Raw genomic sequence first — 23471 nt, 5'->3', positions numbered from 1 at the left:
TCTCTTTAAAAAGTGGTGCTGGGAAAACTGGTCAACCACTTGTAAAAGAATGAAACCAGAACACTTTCTAACACCATACACAAAGATAAACTCAAAAATGGATTAAAGATCTAAACGTAAGACCAGAAACTATAAAACTCCTAGAGGAGAACATAGGCAAAACACTCTCCAACATAAATCACAGCAGGATCCTCTATGACCCACCTCCCCGAATATTGGAAATAAAAGCAAAAATAAACAAATGGGACTTAATTAAAATTAAAAGCTTCTGCACAACAAAAGAAACTATAAGCAAGGTGAAAAGACAGCCTCCAGAATGAGAGAAAATAATAGCAAATGAAGCAATTGACAAACAACTTATCTCAAAAATATACAAGCAACTCCTGCAGCTCAATTCCAGAAAAACAAATGACCCAATCAAAAAATGGGCCAAATAACTAAAATCAACACACATTTCTCTCACATTTTTAAATGGTTACTTACATTGAATCAGGCACTGAAGTGAATGCCTTACATATTTTGTGTAATTTAATTCTCTGAAAAACAGAGTGATACAAGTATTATTTTTCCCCGTTAAACTGACAGAGGAAATAGAGGAAGGAAATGGAGCTTTAGAAAGGTAAAGTGATTTGCTCAAAGTCAGGGCTAGCCTCCACAGAGTGTATATGTATATGTGTGTGCATGCTAAGTTGCTTCAGTCATGTTTGACTCTTTGCAACGCTATGGACCATAGCCTGCCAGGTTCCTCTGTCCAGTGGATTCTGCAGTCAAGAATACTAGAGTGGCATGCTGGTCAGCATGGCTGCTATCAAAAAGTCTATAAACAGTAAATGCTGGAGAGGGTGTGGATAAAAGAGAACCTTCTTACACGGTTGGTGGGAATGCAAACTAGTACAGCCACTAAGGAGAACAGTGTGGAGATTCCTTAAAAAACTGGAAATAGAACTGTCTTATGACCCAGAAATCCCACTGCTGTGCATACACACTGAGGAAACCAGAATTGAAAGAGACACGTGTACCCCAATGTTCATTGCAGCACTGTTTACAATAGCTAGGACATGGAAGCCTCCTAGATGTCCACTGGCAAATGAATGGATAAGAAAGGTGTGTTACATATACACAATGGAATATTACTCAGCTATAAAATATTACTCAGCATTTGTGTCAGTTCTAATGAGGTGGATGAAACTGGAGCCTATTATACAGGGAAGTAAGTCAGAAAGAAAAAACACCAGTACCATATATTAAGGCATATATATGGAATTTAGAATGATGACAATAACAACCTTATGTGTGAGACAGCACAAGAGACACAGATGTAAAGAACAGACTTTTGGACTCTGTGGGAGAAGGCGAGTGGGGGATGATTTGAGAGAATAGCATTGAAACACATATGTTACCATATATGAAACAGATGACCAGTCCAAGTTTGGTACATGAAACAGGGCACTCAAAGCTTGTGCACTGGACAACCCAGAGGGATGGGCTGGGAAGGGAGGTGGGAGGGGGTTTCGAGGCAGAGGGGACACATGTACATCCATGGCTGATTCATGTCAATGTATGGCAAAACCACCACAATATCGTAAAGTAATAGCCTCCAATTAAAATAAATTAATTAATTAAAAAAAGAGAATACTAGAGTAGGTTGTCATGCCCTCCTCCAGGGAATCTTTCCGACCCAGGGATCAAACCTGTGTCTCTAACAACTCTAGCACTGGTAGGCAGGTTCTTTACCACTAGTGCCACCTGAGAAGTCCATATGTGTATGTGTCTAGGGGCAAACACTTTTTGCTGGGTCCCTATCTGTATAAGCAATTTCGGATATCTCAAATCACTTGGAATCAATCCTCTAGCCAGGCCATTCTCCTAACAGTCAAGCCAGCCATATAGCCCCAAGAGGAGGCAGTAGACATGAATACTGGAGTCCCTTGGGGGGTATCTAGTTCACTCAGCATGCGAGAGAGAGGAGGAGGGTGTAGGTAGAGGACTGGAAAGCTCCTTGAAGGAGAAAAACAGGCTAGAGGAGATGACTGGATGGGGGAACTTGAAGATGGGCGCTCCTGGTGAATAGGACCCATGTAGGTCACTAAGAGTCGGACTCGACTGAGAGACTTCACTTTCACTTTTCACTTTCATGCTTTGGAGAAGGAAATGGCAACCCACTCCAGTGTTCTTGCCTGGAGAATCTCGGGGACGGGGGAGCCTGGTGGGCTGCCGTCTATGGGGTCGCACAGAGTCGGACACGACTGAAGTGACTTAGCAGCAGCAGCAGGCACCCTTTCCAGAAGGCTCCAGTTCCAGGCACTCTGTGGGAGTCTTAGACAATTTTAAGAGCAGTAATCCACAATGTAGGGCCTCTTACTCATGGGCCCAGGGCAAGTGTCCTGCTATCTGGGTTTAAGGACAATGTTTCCATAAAGGTACACAGCAAGTCAGACTTAGTATAATCCAAGTCTTTCTGTCCCCTATACCCATGATCTTTACCCAGAAGAATATCATTCACAAGCTGGAGTTAGATCAAACTTTAGAGAAAGTACAAATCATCTCTACTGTGCCTTTATTGTGTCTTCTACCCTGGGCCCTGGTCCGGACATTCAGTTCAGTTCAGTTCAGTTCAGTTCAGTTCAGTCGCTCAGTCGTGTCCGACTCTTTGCGACCCCATGAATTGCAGCACGCCAGGCCTCCCTGTCCATCACCAACTCCCGGAGTTCACTCAGACTCACATACATTGAGTCAGTGATGCCATCCAGCCATCTCATCCTCTGTCATCCCCTTCTCCTCCTGCCCCCAATCCCTCCCAGCATCAGAGTCTTTTCCAATGAGTCAACTCTTTGCATGAGGTGGCCAAAGTACTGGAGTTTCAGCTTTAGCATCATTCCTTCCAAAGAACACCCAGGACTGATCTCCTTCAGAATGGACAGTCCAAGGGACTCTCAAGAGTCTTCTCCAACACCACAGTTCAAAAGCATCAATTCTTCAGCGCTCAGCCTTTTTCACAGTCCAACTCTCACATCCATACATGACCACTGGAAAAACCATAGCCTTGACTAGACGGACCTTAGTCGGCAAAGTAATGTCTCTGCTTTTGAATATGCTATCTAGGTTGGTCATAACTTTCCTTCTAAGGAGTAAGCGTCTTTTAATTTCATGGCTGCAATCACCATCTGCAGTGATTTTGGAGCCCCCCACCCCCCAAAATAAAGTTATGACACTGATTCCACTGTTTCCCCATCTATTTCCCATGAAGTGATGTGACCAGATGCCATGATCTTTGTTTTCTGAATGTTGAGCTTTAAGCCAACTTTTTCACTCTCCTCTTTCACTTTCATCAAGAGGCTTTTTAGTTCCTCTTCACTCAGGACATTAGTAGGACCAAATGTGTAGTCTAACCAAAATTTCATCATCATCATTATCCTTATCACTTTAAAGTCACACTATGTTGAAGATGGACACTTCTATGAAATATAATAAAAATGTCCTGGCAATATCAAATTTTATAAGAAGTTATAGATGTTAAGTTTTTCTAAACTTTCTTCACATGGACCTCACAGGTCCATGGCTCCCACTTTAAGTTGCCCTGGTCTAATCCAACTTCTGGAACTTCTCCCATTTACTCAGGACTCCTGACTGCCATGTTCCCATAATTTGCTATAGAAATAAATCAATATATAATGTGATTTGCAAACAATTCACAGTGACAACTCATTAATTCATATCCAAATAGGTAAAAACTAGAGAGGCCATGCCTTTGGCTGGAGCTGTCTTCACTTTTTGTTTTTATCTCTTGTACCATTTAGCTGAGACATTTTGGAGATTGTGGCAATATTTATGATCGAGGCTATTTCTGTCTGTGGAGTAAAGGATTGGAGATTGATGGGTCCCTGTGGTTGATCTTTCAAGTTTAACTTGTTAACCTCCCACAAATCTTCAACTGTGGGTGGTTAACTGCATCACATACCTATTAGAGTATTTTTGTAATTTGCATTTGAGTGACTTTTCTTGGACTCACCTGGTATTATGAAATATTGTTTATGAATAAAGAAAATTAATATTGTGGTAGCTCTGTCTGCCAGATTTTTACATCTCCCTATCCATGTAATCATTTATATGAAACTTCCTTTAGTGGGCAACAACTCACAGTTGAGGGAATTTGTCTATAATAAACCACTTGGCTTATGTTACATCAAATTAGATCAGATCAATTTCCTTCATTCTTAATTCCTTACACATCACATCAGAATGCTTCTTAAATGCGATGCCTGTAAACAGATCTGAGTCCATAAGGGAGATGAAGTGATATGAACATAAATGTCAAACTGCTTTTTGGGAAAGGAGAGTTTCCTTTTGTGAATGATCATTTGAGGAGTGGTAGCATGCAGAGCTAGGTTTAAGGGGATATTTGATGAAGAAAATAAGTATCCAAGATATAATATTTGTATTATTTGCTAAATCATTATATATATATAATATATATACATCTATATATAGATGTATTCATTCAGTCTAAAAAGTTGCTAAGTCCTTAACTTTTAAGAAAATGATGTTGGGGCTTCATAGAAAGTATAGAAAAATCATTTTTTATTTATAAAAGAAATAAGAGTCTAAGTGAGCATTACAATATTGAAAGGCCTCCTGTGGGTAAACCACTTTGTAACACTGATTTCCTGCAAGCATATATCAGCTCACATTAATGCGCATATAGATAGTGTGACATCTGTTATAGCTTTAGATGATAGATAACATTTCTATGGATTTTCTCGAATCATGCTAATTCATAGAGTGTCTGTGATACTTGATTAAATTTGCTGACCAAATAAGCTCAGAATAAATTGTTTGCCTCCTAGAAAACATGGTTCCTTTTTTTTTTTTTTTCCTTTTCCAACATTATTTGAGATCTTGCTGTCCTTGACATCCCTATAGGATTTATTGTCTTATTTCTCACTTGGAGTTTTCATTATACTTTCATTCATCCTAATGATTTTTCATATATATTTGTATTCCTTCTCTGTATAAGTATCAGACAATAAAAACTAAGTGATGTCTCTGGGGGTTGAATTGCTGAACTTATTTTTCTCTGGTGAGAAAAATGAATATTATAATCTAGGTATTAGAGTCGGAGAGAGACCAGTTTATTTCAACTAATTTTTACCAAGATAAAACTGTAAGATGAAACGTTATATTGTGGTTGGATGTATGGAGTACCAAGGGATTGATTTGTAATGATAATTTAAAATGTCAAAAAAAGTCAGATGTTCTGTACCATTTTTTTAGATTCTACTTATAAGTAATATTATATGATATTTAGTTCCTTTTTCTGACTTACTTTACTCTATGTGACAGTCTCTAGGTCTGTCCATGTCTCTGCTAAGGGCACTATTTTGCTCCTTTTTATAGCTGAGTAATATTCCCTAGTATATATCATATCCTGTGGACATTTAGGTTGCTTCTATGTCCTGGCTATTGTAAATAGTGCTGCAGTGAACATTGGGGTACATGTATCTTTTTGAATTATGGTTTTCTTTGGGTATATATCCAGATGGGGAATTTCTGGGTCATATGGTAGTTTTATTTTTAATTTTTTGTGGAACCTCCATACTATTCTCCATAGTGGTTATACCAATTTACATTCCCACCAACAGTGTAGAAAGGTTCCCTTTTCTCCACATTCTCTCCAGCATTTATTTCTAGATTTTTTTTTTTTTTTTTTGCTGATGGCCATTCTGACTGGTATGTTAGGTAGAGACACAGATGTCCCTTGGACTGCAAGGAGATCAAACCAGTCAATCCTAATGGAAATTGGTCCTGACTCCCTGGTGGCTCAGAGGTTAAAGCGTCTGCTTGCAATGTGGGAGACCTCGGTTTGATCCCTGGGTTGGGAAGATCCCCTGGAGAAGGAAATGGCAACCCACTCCAGTATTCTTGCCTGGAGAATCCCATGGATGGAGGAGCCTGGTGGGCTACAGTCCATGGGGTTGCAAAGAGTCGGACACAACTGAGCGACTTCACTATTCATTGGAAGGACTGATGCTGAAGCTGAAACTCCAATACTTTGGCCATCTGAGGCAAAGAACTGACTCACTGGAAAAGACACACTGGAAAAGACTCACTGGGAAAGACTGAAGGCAGGAGGAGAAGGGGGCAACAGAAGGTGAGATGGTTGGATGGCATCACCAACTCGATGGACCAGAGTTTGAGCAAGCTCTGAGGTGTGGTGATGGACAGGAAAGCCTGGTGTTCTGCAGTGCATGGGGTAGCAAACAGTCAGACATGACTGAGCGACTGAACTGAACTGAACTGAGAGACACAGATATATAGAACAAACTTATGGACACCAAGTTGGGATAAATTGTGAGATTAGGATTGACATGTATACAATACTATGTATAAAATAGATAATGAGAACCTAAGGTATAGTACAGGGACAATGCTCTGTAGTGACCTAAATGGAGAGGAAATCTAAAAAATGTGTATACATATCACTGATTCACTTTGCTGTATAGTAGAAACTAATACAACATTGCAAAGCAACTATACTCCAAGAAAAATTAACTTTAAAAAAAGAAAAAAAAAAGTCAGATATTGCCATGTACTTGATATGCATGGTAAAAGGAGAAAGATAATGAAAAAACCTGTAACTCAATAACCCATGAAATCCTTAGACTAGCAGACTCGTGCAGTTCAGTCGCTCAGTCGCGTCCGACTCTTTGTGACCCATGGACTCAGCAGACTTGTTAAGACATGTTAAGTATTAAATATCTTCTAATTAAGTTTTTCAGACAACTCAACAATCAACTCAGGAAAAGCAGCAAACACTAAAATTCTATGGCTTTGTATACATAAAACTGAATCACTTTGCTGTACCCTTGAAACTAACACATCACTGTTAATCAATTGTATTCTAATATAAAATAAAACATTAAAAAATTTCTGTGTCTTAGGGCATATCTCACATCCTAGGAGAACTGTGTACTATAGCTTTCTGTCACAGGAAAATAAGTAGGAAGGGAAATGAAGACTTGTGGTATGTTTGAATCAAGTGATGTCATATTTTAAGCTATTTCCCCCTTTTTTTAAAGACCAGGTGAATATACTAATGTTAATATTAATGCTCAGAAACGGTCAGCTCATATCCTAGGAATTCTTTTTTGTTTTGTTTTGCTTTGTTTCTAAGGTCACCGAGGACAGGTAGTGCATCATTGGAAGGACTGATGCTGAAGCTGAAAATCCAATACTTTGGCCCCCTGATGCGAAAAACTGACTCATTTGAAAAGACCCTGATGTTGGGAAAGATTGAAGGCAGGAGGAGAAGGGGGCAACAGAGGATAAGATGGTTGGATGGCATCACCAACTCAATGGACATGAGTTTGAGCAAGCTCCGAGATTTGGAGATGGACAGGGGAGCCTGCCGTGCCGAAGTCCATGTGGTCGCGAAGAGTCAGACACAACTGAGTGACTGAACTGAGAGACACAGATATACAGAACAAACAAGGACAGGTAGTGCTCTAGATTCTAAATATCTCTAAGGGCAGTTTTTAATTTATTCCATGTGGAAATGCATGAGAAGACCCTGAGCCTGATAGAGTGCTTTACCATATGAGAGACATTCAGTTAATATTTGGTAATGATGATGGATTTTAGGCCAAATATGTTTTGAGAGTTGAAGTCTTCTTGTGAACAAGAGTAATAAAAATGATGAACCTTTATTAATCACTTGTTTCAGGCAAGATGCTAAGCATTCCACATAGATTTTTAAAAATTCATTGTTAGACCAATCCTAAGAGACAGATATTATTATACCTCTTTCAGAGATTAAAGCAGAAAAAATAAAAAGCAAAGAAGTTGAGAGTTAGAGGTACTGAATAATATTACAGCTGTAAATTGGAATACCTGTGCCCTAATTATTGGAACCCAAACACTCTTAACTCCAGAGTTTATACTCTTCACCAGTCAGTATGCTATTCTGACTTGCCACATAATGTCCCATAGTTGTGGTAATAGCCATCAAAAAGGTAATTTAAGGGAAGGACTGATTTCAAAAAAGACTATCAAAAAAAAATACATATTTGTGGGACATTTTGCCATGGCAGTTGGATGTCTTGATTTTACAGAAGATGACTTGTGAGATACCAATTTAGTTAGCCAAATTCCTCTTGGTTCTCTATGTAGTTACTGTCTTCCTCTGCCATGGAAATGACCCTGAAAATTGTTTCAGTCTCTGGCTGTGTTTGTACCCTAACAAAATATTCATGTAGTAGGTAAGTTGCTTCCTAAATGTTTCATGCCATTTTCAAAAGCCGTTTTCTGATCACAGAAATGAATGGAGTAGTCTGAGAAGTGACAAGTGGTATGAGAAGGCAGATGATTCCACTTAGCCATAATCTAAGTGACATGCACAATATTAAAATATGTAAGTTTATATGCTTGGACTCTTGCACAGACTTTGTCTCCTCTTTATAACACTGAATGTGACTAGTTCTTAGCAGCCTATTAGAGAGCATGGAGAGTTTATTCTAAGGCCATGATTTATCATGGTGCTCACATCAAGATGCAGTAGAATCTCATCCTGTTGTAGGCCTGGGGCAGGGAGTAGATAGATTGTCCATTTGCATGACTTGCCTAGCCTGCTATTCTCTCATGACGTCTTCTTCAGCAGAGGGATTATAGACCTCCTAGAAGTTAAGGGCTATGTTTGTCAGAGAAGGTGTATGTATCTTATATCATTTCTTATAGGTAAAACTGTTTCTTACAGGCTGAAATATTTAGAGTTGCTATGTAAATGAATATAGAATAATGCCATCTTCCTCAAGGAAAAGTTTGGAAATTTAAATATCAGAATTCTTTATTTTTAGTTTGTTTCTAGCTGTTGTCAAGTGGGGATTTAGCTTTTTTTTTTTTTTAAAAGAATATCTCAATAAGTGTCGAAAACTTATATGACATTTCTGTTTTTACAATCTAAGGAACACTCCGGCAGATTTGACATTCATAAAGATTCTTCTTTTATTTTTTTTTACCTGGTTTATATATTTTGCTATATTCTTACTCTGTACCATTACATCTCTCTAAATTGCATGTATCTTGCCTTTACTCTCTTATTTTTATTATTGTAGTTTACAGATAATAATGTAGTTGTATAATGTGTTGACAGTTTAATTATGATTATTGTGCCTTAAAGACTGGAATAAACACAAAAGGTCAGAATATTCATTATTATCATTGCTATTATTATTATCATTCTGAGCTACTTGTTATCTTTTTTGCTGTGTCAAATTGTACACAGATGCAGAACTAGAATAGGATCAAAGTCAGCCGTGTCTTACAAAACAATTTCAACTTTTGTGCTGTTTTAAATTTATTATTTTTTATGCTGTAATAACATCTAATGTTTTCTTAGGAACCAAAAAATGCATATTTTTCTTTTTGACAGTAGCTGCCTTCCAAACCTCTTTTTTGATCAAGTTGGTAGGCATAGATGTCAAGCTAAATTGCTTTTTACTTCAAAATGCTAGTGCTCTGTGTATTAGAGGTAACCTCCATGCAGTATAAGCTATTTACTTCAGTGACTTCTTCTGACAAGCATCTGCCTCTTTACCATTTAGTGCACATTGGTGAATTTTACTTCGTTTTGGATGAAGAACTGGGAAAACCAATTATCTCAGTCTTGCACATTTACCCGATGAGAGATTGGTCATGTTCTTTAATCATAGTGTCGTGTAATGCCCAAACTCTTTCTTGCTTTGCACTGAGTTGCTGCAACTGTCCATCTTACTTTGAATACTCTCAAAAATGTATCCACATCTATCTGTGTCTAATTTACAGGCATAAACTGCACACTGGTAACAGCAGAGTATAATAAAGGGAATAGTAAAAATTTAATGTCAGAAAGTCTGATTTCAGTGCTGGCTCTGCCAGTTATTAGATGTTTGATGTTGGGTGTGTTGTTGATCCTCTCTGTGCTTCAGCAGCTTCAATGATAAAGTTTAATTATTTATTAAAATAATAATTTTTAGGATGTTTATAACATATTTTTGTGTCATATATTATACAATTATATATAAATATAATCTTAAATATGTTATGAATTAGGTATTATATATTACACAAACATCTTGTGTTGTGTATATTTATATATTTTATGTGTAATATATATTTTGTTTCTCCTTTCAGTTTCATTTCAAAGTTGATGTGATTTATCCCAAATGAATCAGTGTTTTCACCCCTTTGGCTATTTTAGTCTTGGAAATCTTTCTTTTTTAACTATCAAAACAAAGGTAAGGGACCTTACTACTCCCTTGTTTGAATAGTCACTGACTCTGACTTACAGGTTGGTCTTAGAGAACTTATCCATGCAATATGTACTAATCCTTAGTGGTATCAATCACTAGTAGGTTCTTCAGACCTAAGAGGTTTTCACTTTAAATTCAAAATATCCCAGGGACAGTCTCTGAACATTGGATTAATATTCCTTGTGTTCTAGGTCTAAATGTCATACTGGTGGAATGACTAAAATATCCTGGTAGCCCCAGAAAGATAAAATTAATTATCTTTTGATGTCTGTTCCATCAACAAAGGCTCTAAATTATAACTACCTCTAGTAGGTATTAAATATTATGTCAGTCACAGCTGAAGTAAAAATGGATTCTAAGAAGAAAGAATAGTATAAGCAAATATACTTTTAGATTAGAGATTAGAATTTTCTGTGGAAGTTTTTTATGTAGGAAATGGTGAGAAGTCCATTGTAATAAGAGCATGGAATTCTTTCTGTGTTGAGGAAAAATATAAATTATCTAGGAGATAGCTGATTGCTTTGATTCTGAGAGCTTAATATTATGATGACATTTTTGTTTATTAACTGTGCTGCCCAACAAAGGTAAGTTTTTGATTTATAAACATAAATATTAGCAAAGATTATGATGGAGCATTAAAAATGGGAAAACTAGTCATTATACATTTAACATAAAATTTTAAGAAGTACATATATAGAAAGACTGGTAGTAGAGTTTGCTGACAGTGGGGGAAATTTTAGACATATCGATAGCCTGATAAAATATTTATATTTAGTTCTGCTGTGCTTTCTACCATACTTAATATGAATATTTTTGATTTAGATGTAATGTGATGATTTCAATTCCTATTCGCCTCCTCCACAACAAACATACTGCTTTTGACTCTTGGAACACAACCTGTTTTCATTCATACTCCACAATTGGACTGCTGAGTTGTATAGGTTGGGAAGTCTGAAATGAAGTAAGTGGCTTTTAAATTTTATTGGTGTCGTGTAAAGGAAAGTCTTCTTTATCCACTCTATGATTAGAAAAAAAATTCAAGGTAGCAATGTGAATTGTTTGCAAGTAAGCAAGGAGAATTGATTGAGGAACAGAGATTTAAGAAGAAAAGTCAGATGATCACTGAAATAATTGAAGTAAAGGATGTTGAAGTACTGACCTAAGGCAATGAGAGTAGAAGAGGCATTTTAGATTTAGAATGTGTAAGATGAGACCGTATTGTTACGGGTTGAGGAGTTGGAGATGGTGAGGAAAACTCTGAAGAATCTAATTTGGGTGACTGGTTAATGGTGATACTGTTAATTTGGGTAGGAAAAAATGAATGAGCTGAAACCATCTGTTGAAAAATGAAGTGGGTTAGAGTGAATTAAGGGGCTGTGGAAAGTTGCAAAGCTTTGGAGTAGTAGAAGAAAAAGTAGCAAAAAGGATGAATAAAATCATATTTAGCCTTCATGAGGTTACAATTGAGGTTGGAAATAGGAATTGATATTGACATTCAAGTTTTCAATGGCTCCTCATTGACTGCAATAGCAGCTTTCAATATTTTCCTAACCTGAAATATTTGTTGTTGCCGTTTAGTTTCTAAGTCATATCTAACTCTTTGGTGACCCCATGGACTATAGCCCATTAGGCTTCTCTGTCCCAGGCAAGAATACTGGAATGGGTTGTCATTTCCTTCTCCAGGGGATCTTCCCAACCCAGGGATCAAATCTGTGTCTCCTGTGTCTCCTGCATTGCAGGCAGATTCTTTAATCACTGAGGCAGTTGGGAAGCCGTGGAAGCCCTACCTGAAATATAGTTTATATATATTAAATATTACCTTATTAGGCTTTTGCATAGACAAAACTGCCTTTATAATTGTAAAACTGCCTATTCAGTTTAGTTCAGTTCAGTCATTCAGTTGTGTCCAACTCTTTGCTACCCCATGGACTGCAGCACGCCAGGCCTCTCTGTCCATTACCAACTCTCAGAGTATACTCAAACCCATGTCCATTGGGTCAGTGATGCCATCCAACCATCTCATCCTCTGTTGTCCCTTTTTCCTCCCACCTTCAATCTTTCCCAGCATCAGGGTCTCTTCCAATGAGTCAGTTCTTTGCATCAGGTGGCCAAAGCATTGGAGTTTCAGCTTCAGCATCAGTCCTTCCAATGTATTAATTAGCTATAAACACAACCCTTTCTCCTAAGTATCTAAGTGAATGAGTGGGGTGTTATAAAGGGATAACCTTACATAAGCTCTATTTTATTTTTAAAGATGTTTTTTTCAGTTTTGATAGTTTAAACCATTACTTGAATAAATTACTTATAACATTTAAACTAATCTAAGCACCGAAACTTAGAACTAGTCTAGACAAAAAAGTTGCTGAACTTGTTAGCCCAGCAAATGGACTAGAGGTCTCCACAGTCAGACCCTATCTCAGATTTTAATGTATTTTAAATTTCTTTAGTAAATTAGCTTTCATTTTTAAATATACCATTGGACTTAACATTCATTCAGTTAGAAATGTTTCTGTGTGCTACATTGGCAACTGTTGACCAGATTTTTTATTGACATCAATTATATTCAATCCAGGGCACATGTCTGTTAATTAAGATCTCCCTTGCTGCTGCTGCTGCTGCTGCTGCTAAGTCGCTTCAGTCGTGTCCGACTCTGTGCGGCCCCATAGACGCCAGCCCACCAGGTTCCCCTGTCCCTGGGATTCTCCAGGCAAGAATACTGGCATGGGTTGCCATTTCCTTCTCCAATGCATGAAGGTGAAAAGAGAAAGTGAAGTCGCTCAGTTGTGTCTGACTCTTAGCAACCTCATGGACTACAGCCTACCAGGCTCCTCCACCCATGGGATTTTCCAGGCAAGAGTACTGGAGTGGGGTGCCATTCCCTTCTCCGAAGATCTCCCTTAAATAGTACTATATGTACTTTCCTGTGGCTCAGCCAGTAGAGTCCACCTGCAATGCAGGACACTTGGTTTCAATCCCTTGGTTGGGAAGATCCCCTGGAGAAGGGAAAGGCTACTCACTCCAGTATTCTGGCCTGGAGAATTTGATGAACTGTATAGTTCATGGGGTCACAAAGAGTCGGACATGACTGAGCGACTTTCACTTTCTTCGGTTCAGTTCAGTTCAGTTGCTCAGTCATGTCTGACTCTTTGTGAACTCATGGATTGCAGCATGCCAGCCCTTCCTGTCCATCACCAACTCCCAGAGTTTACTCAAACTCATATTCATCAAGTTAGTGATGCCATCCACACATCTCATCCTCTGTTGTCCCCTTCTCCTCCTGCCTTCAATCTTTCCCAGCATCAGGGTCTTTTCAAATGAGTCAGCTCTTCACATCAGGTGGCCAAAGTATTGGAATTTCAGCTTCAACATCAGTCCTTCCAATGAACACTCAAGGCTGATTTCCTTTAGGATGGACTGGTTGGATCTCCTTGCAATCCAAGGGACTCTCAAGAGTCTTCTCCAACACAGTTCAAAAGCATCAATTCTTCCACACTCAGCTTTCTTTATAGTCCAACTCTCACATCCGTACATGACCAATGGAAAAACTATAGCCTTGAGTAGACAGACATTTATTGGCAAAGTATTGTCTCTGCTTTTCAATATGCTGTCTAGGTTGGTCACAGCTTTTCTTCCGAGGAGTAGCCTCTTTTAATTTCATGGCTGCAGTCACCATCTGCAGTGATTTTGGAGCCCCCCAAAATAAAGTCTGTCAATGTTTCCACTATTTGCCATGAAGTGATGGGACCAGATGCCATGATGTTAGTTTTCTGAATGTTGAGCTTTAAGCCAGCTTTTCCACTCTCTTCTTTCATCAAGAGGCTCTTTAGTTCTTCTCTTTCTGCCACAAGGGTGGTGTTATCTGCATATAGGAGGTTATTGATATTTCTCCCTGCAGTCTTGATTCCAGTTTGTGCTTCATCCACCTGAGCATTTCTCATGATGTACTCTGCACATAAGTTAAATAAGCAGAATAATGACAATATACAGCCTTGACCTACTTATTTTCACTTTCTCAAACAGTACTATAAGGATGTTAGTAGAAAGATAAATGCAGAGAGAGACCATTCTGAGGCAGATAGCTTCCTGATTTACAGTCTTTGAAGAAAAGGAGAATTCTACTTTTAAGGCCCTCTTTCCATTACAAATACAGGGTCAGAATTATCACATTGTTTTAATTTGTGATTTTAAATATTATGTATGTTGGGAGTGTGAAAGGTGAAGTGGAGGAATGAAAGGTGCTATGAGTTCCCTCATTTCAGGCAGAATCACCCACAGCTATTACCAATCCTCCCTAATCAGTTCCCAACAAAGGTCCTGCCTGGTGTGATTCGAGCCAGTAGAATGAGACTGAGTTTGGTTTAGAAGGAAAAGAAATCTATATTCTTTAATTAGAGAACGGAGAGGTGCGAGCTGATGCCCTCCAGTGCGTGATCTTCTCCCTGGGCTGTGGGTGGGGCTGCTTTATAGGGTTCTTGTCAGCAGGGACAGACGGTGTTCTCTCACAAATGTGGTACAGCTGTGCTGCTTAAGACTACAGATTGGAGTACCCAGCAGGCACTGCGTCTCCACGTAATCCACATAAGGCTCACTGCCGCTATCTTGCAGAGTGGCAGCCTGCTCAGACTTCTGCACACAGCAAACAGCACCAAGCTGAGGACTCCATGCAACCATTAGGCACTAGGAGCTCAGGTCTGAAGGGCCAGGCCAAGTCCTCTGCCTGGGCCACCCCGTGAGCAAGAGAAACCAGACCAAGCACAAAGGAAAAAAAGAAAAGATTAGACTTTATTTTATTACCAGATTCTATTTTTATTTCTAGGGACTTGTTAATGGGCTTGTGCTGATGACACAACTAGAGTGGCATCTTTGAAGAGAGGACAGTGCTTGAAAATAACTGTGTGTGTGTGGTGGGAGGGGTCACAGAGGATGCAGTCACTAATGTTTTTCCAATGTATTATGATTTTCTGGGCTGTCCAGTTAACCAAAGTTACTTTGCATTTCCCATGGCGGGGAGAGGGGGGGAGTTCTGGTTTGTTTACATTTCAGAAATGTAGGCATTATAAAGAGAAAGAATGTTTATGAGGTGCTCGTAGGTATTTAAATCTTTTGTGACAGCCAAGAGGAAAAAGCAGCCAGCAAAACAAGTAGATTTGCTAGGGTGAGCAGGCACCCCATGGCTATGTATAGCTTCCTTCTATGCCTTTCTATGTGTCCTTGTTGATAAATTGCAAGCAATTCCTTGTGTTGATTAGGGAGAGATGGAAAAAAAAAATAAAAACATGCTCCCTGATTCTGTTAAAAAAAATCAATGATGAGCTTGTAAAGATTTAAAGGTAACACTTGAGTTAATTTAATTTCAGTGAGTTTGACTACCTTTTATCTCTCTACTCTCAACAAAAGGTTTTCTGCTGTCATTTTCCTAATGTTTGAAAGTGAGGTTTGCTGACCGCTGAGGACTGCTCTCCCACTAGTATTAGTCAGACATGGCCCTGCGCTTCTGTCATGGCACCCTGGAGTTTCCTTGACACTCCCTGTCCTTGATGTACTTGTTTCCTTTTGGGTCTCTGGCTGGGAAGAGTGGGGCAGTGCCTGTCAGATCTGGTTGAGCTGCCTGGGTGCTGTCAACATTTCCTGGCTGCTCTGACCAGGGAGGCAGATTCAGAAAGAGTTGCACACCCCAGAACTTTTATGTTGTCAAGTTGGTTCACAAGCATGCATTATCAGAGGAGATTTAATGCCACAGGAACTGAAATAAAGTAAATGCCTGTTTTATCCTATCAGCTAAAAAGCATTTACATGGATGTATTAATTAGTAATTGGAAGATCATTTCTTGAACACCTGATGCACCCACGATAAAGCTCCAGGCCCAGTGAAATGCATGACAAGAATAAGATGTGAAACCATTCTCTCAAAAAATTTATAATCTCATAGTGGAAGTAAGAATTATGTAATTGAGCATATTTAAGGTGTCAGTTGCCACACAAGAAACCTAAGGGAACTTGGAAAAGCATCAGAGGCATTAAGGAGAGAGGAGGCACTCTGGGAGAGGAGTATTCAGGTGATCTAGCAAACTTGGGAAATATATTCCTTTGAACTAGGTTTGGAACACTTGATTGCATGTTCCCAAGAAGCCAGAATGCCTCAAGGGATCATATTACATGATACGATAGTTTGTGAAACAGTGGAGGGTTTCTATTGGTTGTACAGATTGTCACAGGAGACATTTAGGAAGATGAAGGAAAGGGTTGTTGAAGAACAAGGAGTGAAGCAATAGGAACATAAAGGCTCCCATCACTCTGCGGTATATTATTCCTCAGAACTGAGTCATTAAATTAAGTACACACTTGAATGGAAGGATTTACACAAAAGGATGAATACCAAGTGGCAGGAATAGTTGGAGGCTATTTTAGAGGCTATTGCTACAATTCACCTTCTCACACCTGAAATTCGTAACATTTCCACAAGCAAAATACCCTCCTCTCTTCCTCAGGTCCCTCAAATTCTCATCTCATTAAACTAATAGCTCAGAATCCCAGAATCTCATCATCTAGATTAGGTCCAGGTATAGATGAAATGCTGTTGTGATTCCTTATGCAAATTATGGAGTTGCTAGAATCATCCCATTTCAAAAGGGGAGAAAAAGGAACAAAAATGACACACATTTCAGAAATGGTACAAAGCTATTTGGTGTAAGGGGGAAGGATGAAGCTGTTGACATAAGGCATTCAGAGCCTCAGGGAGACTGGTTTATAAAGGAACTGGGTTCATAGACAGCCTTCCTTTAGCTTTTAGACTCATTTCTCCTGCTGCATTGAATGGGTGATGGGTGTCAGAATTGCACTTTGTTAAGCAAGCTGCCCTAGTTCTCTGGCACTAAAGCATCACTTCACAGGGTGGCTTGGGAACTTCATTTCTAGGCCTTATGCATAGGACCCTGTGCAACTGAAATAACTGCAATGCCAAAAGGTGCCGCTTCCGGTAATGTCCATCTGCATAGTTCATTTCACTCTGCCTATTAACATTTCTCCCTTGTTCAGAGCAATGAAAGTGCATACCACTAAGTTACTATGTAAAAGCTGTGTGCTGCTGTGCTGATAATTGGAAATCTTCAACTTTATGTGGCCCAGTGGAACAAAGTAGGCCTCCTGGGTTTAGTGTTGTAATGCATTTGTTTTAGAAGAGAGGGATATTTAAGCTAAGTTTTGGGTGCATGCTTATAGGCTTGACAGGTAAGGTTCTTATGTGATGTGTAAACTATGTAGAGGCTAATTCCAACTTGGAAATTACAAGGCCAACTCTAGGAACTAAATAGAATAGAATAAGATAGTGTAACACATGATTTTTAAAAAACAAGCTCTCTCTATATAAAGCATTATACAGAGTCTATCAGAGTTTTAAAAATGTGTAAGACAGTTCCTACTTTTAAAGAGATTATATTTGTTAATGGAAATAACAGATATGCAGATGCCCATATTACAAGGCAGACTATAATAAGTATCCAAGAGAGATAGAAGCAAAATGTCATAGAATCTCTTAGAAAAGCAATGAATCAGGAAAAGTTTCATGTAGGAGGTGTTATTTAAAATGGGCATTGAGAAGCAGTGATCTGAGAAGAAACTTACCATTACAGGCTGATAATAATAGAATACCTGGTACAGGGCATTACAACATAGTTTTAGAGAATAAGAAATACATTACTTGTTCTAGAGTTGGGGATATCATTTATATATAAATATATGTATAATATATGTATATTTCTGAACTCTTCTTACAACTTACTAATATAGAATGTCTGAAGATGAAACAGAATACTCACTTTTGCTCTGCAACTCTTCAGGCTTGAAATCTACTTGAGTATAGGTTACATATGAGAGAATATCAGGAGATAAGATTGGAATTTAGGTAGCTAGGAGATGGTAGGATTTTATTTTTTTCAATAAACTAGTAACAAGTAATGCTGGAATTTCCTGATCTGGATTGTAACATATTTGCACATTATGATACTCTTACACATTATGGGATTCAAAGGTAAATAAAATAGAATTCCTGTACTCTAAAGACTCATTGTCTTGTAAGGGAAATAAAAACATACATAATGACAATTTAAAACAGTGTGATATACAGGGGTATCAAAGATTTTCCACTATATTTCAGATATGAATCAAACATTTTTTATTTTCACTATTTGAGCCTATCCAGCCTCTAGGTAACCAAATGATCACATAAAATACTTTGACAACTGAGCACTATGAAAATTTGTCTAGAATGGATTTAAAAATAAGAGAAATTGCAAGACTAGGACCAGTTAAAAGGTAAGTTATTGCAAAAGTCTGGGCAAATGCTTAAGCTTTGTTTCAGGTAGTATCTCTTAATGAAAAATTCCAACAACAACAAAAAAACAGTAAAAAAGTTATCTTTGGAGTGTAAATGGGATGGTATTGAATTGGTGTTATTGATGGCTTAATTGAATTTCTGATGAAGAGCTGAAGTATACAATCTCAGTTTCAAGGATCTAGAGTAAATACTGGCTGACCTTGCTCAAGAAAAGAAAAAAGGAATCAAGTTTTTGGTCTGGTATCTGGACATCTGAATTCAACAGACTGATAACATAGCAGCAACCTAGAGAAATGAGGTTTCAGTTTCAATCTCTTTACGTGTCTTTTATCCCTGATTGGTTCCATGCTTAAAGACTGATTCCCGGGCATAGGCACCTGTCTGTAATGTGAATTGCAATAGTAATAAGAGGACATGAAATGATCAGCACACATCCTTCTGCACTCTGGGAAAAAGAATTCCAAGTCCAATTTCCAGAAGACAGCCCAATGACCAATATTCTTAGTATAAAATCTACATCTTCATTTCTAATTGGAACATAGCACCCAGATTATGAGTACAAATTTTTATTGTGCTCATTAATGGTGAAAATAATTTTCTTGTATGTTGTCCTTCAGTTACCATGGACCAAGAAGCTGGGCAGATTTAAATGAATGAAGACAAGAACATTTGTTTCACACCTGTAGTAAAGTAGGAAATTTCTCTGATACTTCATATATCACACTAGCTTTTATTATAATTATTTGTGTGCTATTTCTCTCAGCAGGCTGAGTCCTCAGAGCACAGATATTCTATCCTATTTATCTTTACACCTCCTGAAATATATAAATTATTTAGTCATTGATGAAATTTGGCAAAGATTCCCAGAGAATGGTTCTCCATACATGAGTTCATATGATTGGTATGTTTTAAGAAATTTTAATGTGTTGTATCATTTACTAATAACAATGATTTTATAACTAGGTATTATCATTATTCCCATCATACTAATATAGAAACTAAGATCCAAAAAAAGTAAGCAACTTTCCTAAGAATGAACAGGTAGAAAATAATATAGCCATAATGCATAATTAGGATATGGCCAGGGTTTGAGCTCTTAACCACTTTGCTGGTGGATTCTATTCTATTTGTTCATGTTGATTTTTATCAGCATGTTTTCTATAATGGTAATAAAATCCCTATATTTGTGAGGCACTTTCTACAGCATGGAGGCTCTATATGTTATCTAATTGCCATCACAAATGCCCACTGTCGAAGGCCCGCATAGCAAGTGTTACCTTTACATTACAGGTGAAGAAAAAAGCTTTGAGAGGCTGTGATTTCCCCCAGAGCCACAGAACTCATAACTGGAAGAGCTTATCCTAGAATCATGCTTTTATGACTCCATTTCAACTTGGTTTCCTCACTTGTGTTCTGGGGATAATAATATCTGCATTGCAGTGTTGTGTGAGCAAAGTAAGGTACCTTACCAGGAAACGTGCATCCGATAGATGTTTCTTCTCAGCCATTGTTATGATAACTTTATATTCACATGATGACTAATGTGGATGGCGCCTCTCGCAACAAAAGCAGATTTCTCTTTTCAGTATTGGGTTTAGAGTTCTGTGTTCCTTCCACTTGGTAAAGGTTCATTTTCTTGCTCATTCATCTATTTTTTTCTTTCCCTAGGATCAAGCTTGACTATTAATGATTCTAGTTGATCTTTGTTTACATTGGGGATATATATAAATTATTAAAATTATAGTTCTAATTTCTTATTCATATCTTATCTCTATTATGTTATGAAATTAATATTTATAGTATCTGATATACCTTCCATAATTAATTTTGTTGGTACAGTTCTCAAACTGTTTGAAATTTTATTCTCTGTCATCAAGTCATGACTTAATTTTCACTTCACTTTATTCTTTTAACTTTTTATCTGTGAAATTTCACCAACCTTAGCTACAGTGTCATCTTTGAGTCTTTGGCATATACTAGGGTCAAATTCTTCAGATTTGATTGACTATATGTACTGGCTGAATATTTCTGAGATTTGTCGGCCATGTTACCAGCACCAAAAATGAGTTTGAATTTTGTCCTAAAAGGATCAATAATATGGGGCAATGTTGTATTCTCTAGGCATCATTGTAAAAAGGAGATGATATTTTATTAATTTTCTTTATGTATAATTACTAAAAGTTTTCTTGGCCCTGATTGTTGGTACAACTGGGTATCTACATGTAAAAATATGAATCAAGACTCAGATCTATCTTATAGCTTTTACAAAAATTAACTCAAAATGCTTCATGGACCTAAATGTAAAAGGCAAAATTATGAAACTCCTAGAAGGTAACAGAAAATCTAGATGACCTTATGTTTAAACTTAAATATTTAACTATAAAACAAAATGAATTTGAAAACCATATGCAAACAATATAATGCCAATAACCAGTTGATAAAAGCTAATAACATAATTTTAATATGATGAAGCCTAAAATTATTACTCTCTGAAAACTTTGCTGTGGCTGTGTTGAAGTGACTGGCATAGTACAGGTTTTGTTCAGTTCAGTGTAATGAGGCTCTCCCATTTTGTGCTGTGACATCATCTGGTTCAGATGCTTCCTTCTTTATTAAGTCCATCTTTTTATCTTGTCCTTCAACCCAAATAGTGCTTTTTGTTATTTAAATTGTAAATACAGGCACTAATGAGGGCATACATATTACACAGCAACAGAACCCAGCAGACATAAACATGTTTATTTTCATTATTTTCAGTTCAGTAGCTCAGTCATGTCCGACTCTTTGTGTCCCCATGAACGGCAGCACGCCAGGCCTCCCTGTCCAGCACCAACTTCCAGAGTTCACTCAGACTCACATCCATCGAGTCCGTGATGCCATCCAGCCATCTCATCCTCTGTCATCCCCTTCTCCTCCTGCCTCCAACCCCTCCCAGCATCAGTGTCTTTTCCAATGAGTCAACTCTTCTCATGAGGTGGCCAAAGTATTGGAGTTTCAGCTTTAGCATCAGTCCTTCCAAAGAAATCCCAGGGCTGATCTCCTTCAGAATGGACTGGTTGGATCTCCTTGCAGGCCAAGGGACTCTCAAGAGTCTTCTCCAACACCACAGTTCAAAAGCATCAATTCTTCGGCGCTCAGCTTTCTTCACAGTCCAACTCTCACATCCATACATGACCACAGGAAAAGCCATAGCCTTGGCTAGAAGGACCTTAGTCAGCAAAGTAATGTCTCTGCTTTTGAATATGCTATCTAGGTTGGTCATAACTTTTCTTCCAAGGAGTAAGCGTCTTTTTATTTCACGACTGCAGTCACCATCTGCAGTGATTTTGGAGCCCCCCCTACCCCCCAAAATAAAGTCTGATCTGTTTCCACTGTTTCCCCATCTATTTCCTATGAAGTGATGGGACCAGATGCTATGATCTTCGTTTTTTGAATGTTGAGCTTTAAGCCAACTTTTTCACTCTCCTCTTTCACTTTCATCAGGAGGCTTTTTAGTTCCTCTTCACTTTCTGCCATAATGGTGGTGTCATCTGCATATCTGAGGTTATTGATATTTCTCCTGGCAATCTTGATTCCAGCTTGTGCTTCCTCCAGCCCAGCGTTTCTCATGATGTACTCTGCATAGAAGTTAAATAAACAGGGTGACAATATACAGCCTTGACGTACTCCTTTTCCTATTTGAAACCAGTCTGTTGTTCCATGTCCAGTTCTAACTGTTGCTTCCTGACCTGCATACAGGTTTCTCAAGAGGCAGGTCAGGTGGTCTGGTATTCCCATCTGTTTCAGAATTTTCCAGAGTTTCTTGTGATCCACACAGTCAAAGGCTTTGGCATAGTCAATAAAGCAGAAATAGATGTTAGGGTAATGCAAATAGGAGTTTTGATTTCTACTCATGTCTTCTAAGAAAGTTTTATAAGTTGTATATTGGATGCTGGAAATTCATCATAAACTTAGTACTCCATGAATGTATATATATTATAGAAAATTTAGTCTAATCAAGTATAATGTGACAGAGGTAATTATTAAATATTTTGAAGTCTAGCTTGCCTGTGGTATTAAATTGAAGTAAAACTGACGTATTAACTAATGTTTTTCTACCATTTTGTATATTTGTAGATTAGTATCATAATGACACAAGCTAAATGTGATTACTTCTAATCTTCTCTATTACTCTGAATATAATGTTTGTGTAATGAACAAAAAGCCCATTTGAAGGATTGATTTATTTAAATTTATTATGAGTTATGGCTTTGCTCATATCACCATAATAACCTCTTAGTGTCAGTTAATTGATTTTTCATTATCTTACTGTTCAACCTTCCAAGTAGTAAGAAGTACACAAATATTCCCGATTATTTATGTAAAAGTTAGTATTTTGAGTTTGCACATGCACATAACAATGGGAATTATTTCATACTTTTGCTTTTATTTTTTGATAAATGATAACATGCTTTTTATTTCATATTAAGCAATTTTGCAACTAGACAGATTAGTCTATGAAATTTTATATTTGCATTTATTTCTATAGGGAATTAACTTAGGTGGATAAGTTGGCAAATATAACAAAATAAATATTGTGAGTTTAATACATGTGCAGCTTTAACTTCAAAATTTTGGCCAAGTATGGTTTCATAGGTCATCCAGGACCTCACATGGATCAAACTGATTTGTTACCTCTGGAAAATAAACAAAAGCTTCATGGTGAGCTTATTCTGTATAGATGAGTAGATTCTGTAATGGGTGTTTTTATAGACGTTTAAGCCTGCAAACTTGTATACTTGGACAGTATTTCCCCATTTTAATGGAATTTCCTATGCTGACAATCAATAAACATACATAGTCATTGCTGAAAAGAG

The sequence above is a fragment of the Oryx dammah genome, unplaced genomic scaffold (assembly GCF_014754425.2).
Source record: "Oryx dammah isolate SB20612 unplaced genomic scaffold, SCBI_Odam_1.1 HiC_scaffold_4, whole genome shotgun sequence".
In the NCBI taxonomy this organism is placed as follows: Eukaryota; Metazoa; Chordata; class Mammalia; order Artiodactyla; family Bovidae; genus Oryx; species Oryx dammah.
Note: the sequence above shows the minus strand (reverse complement) of the source record.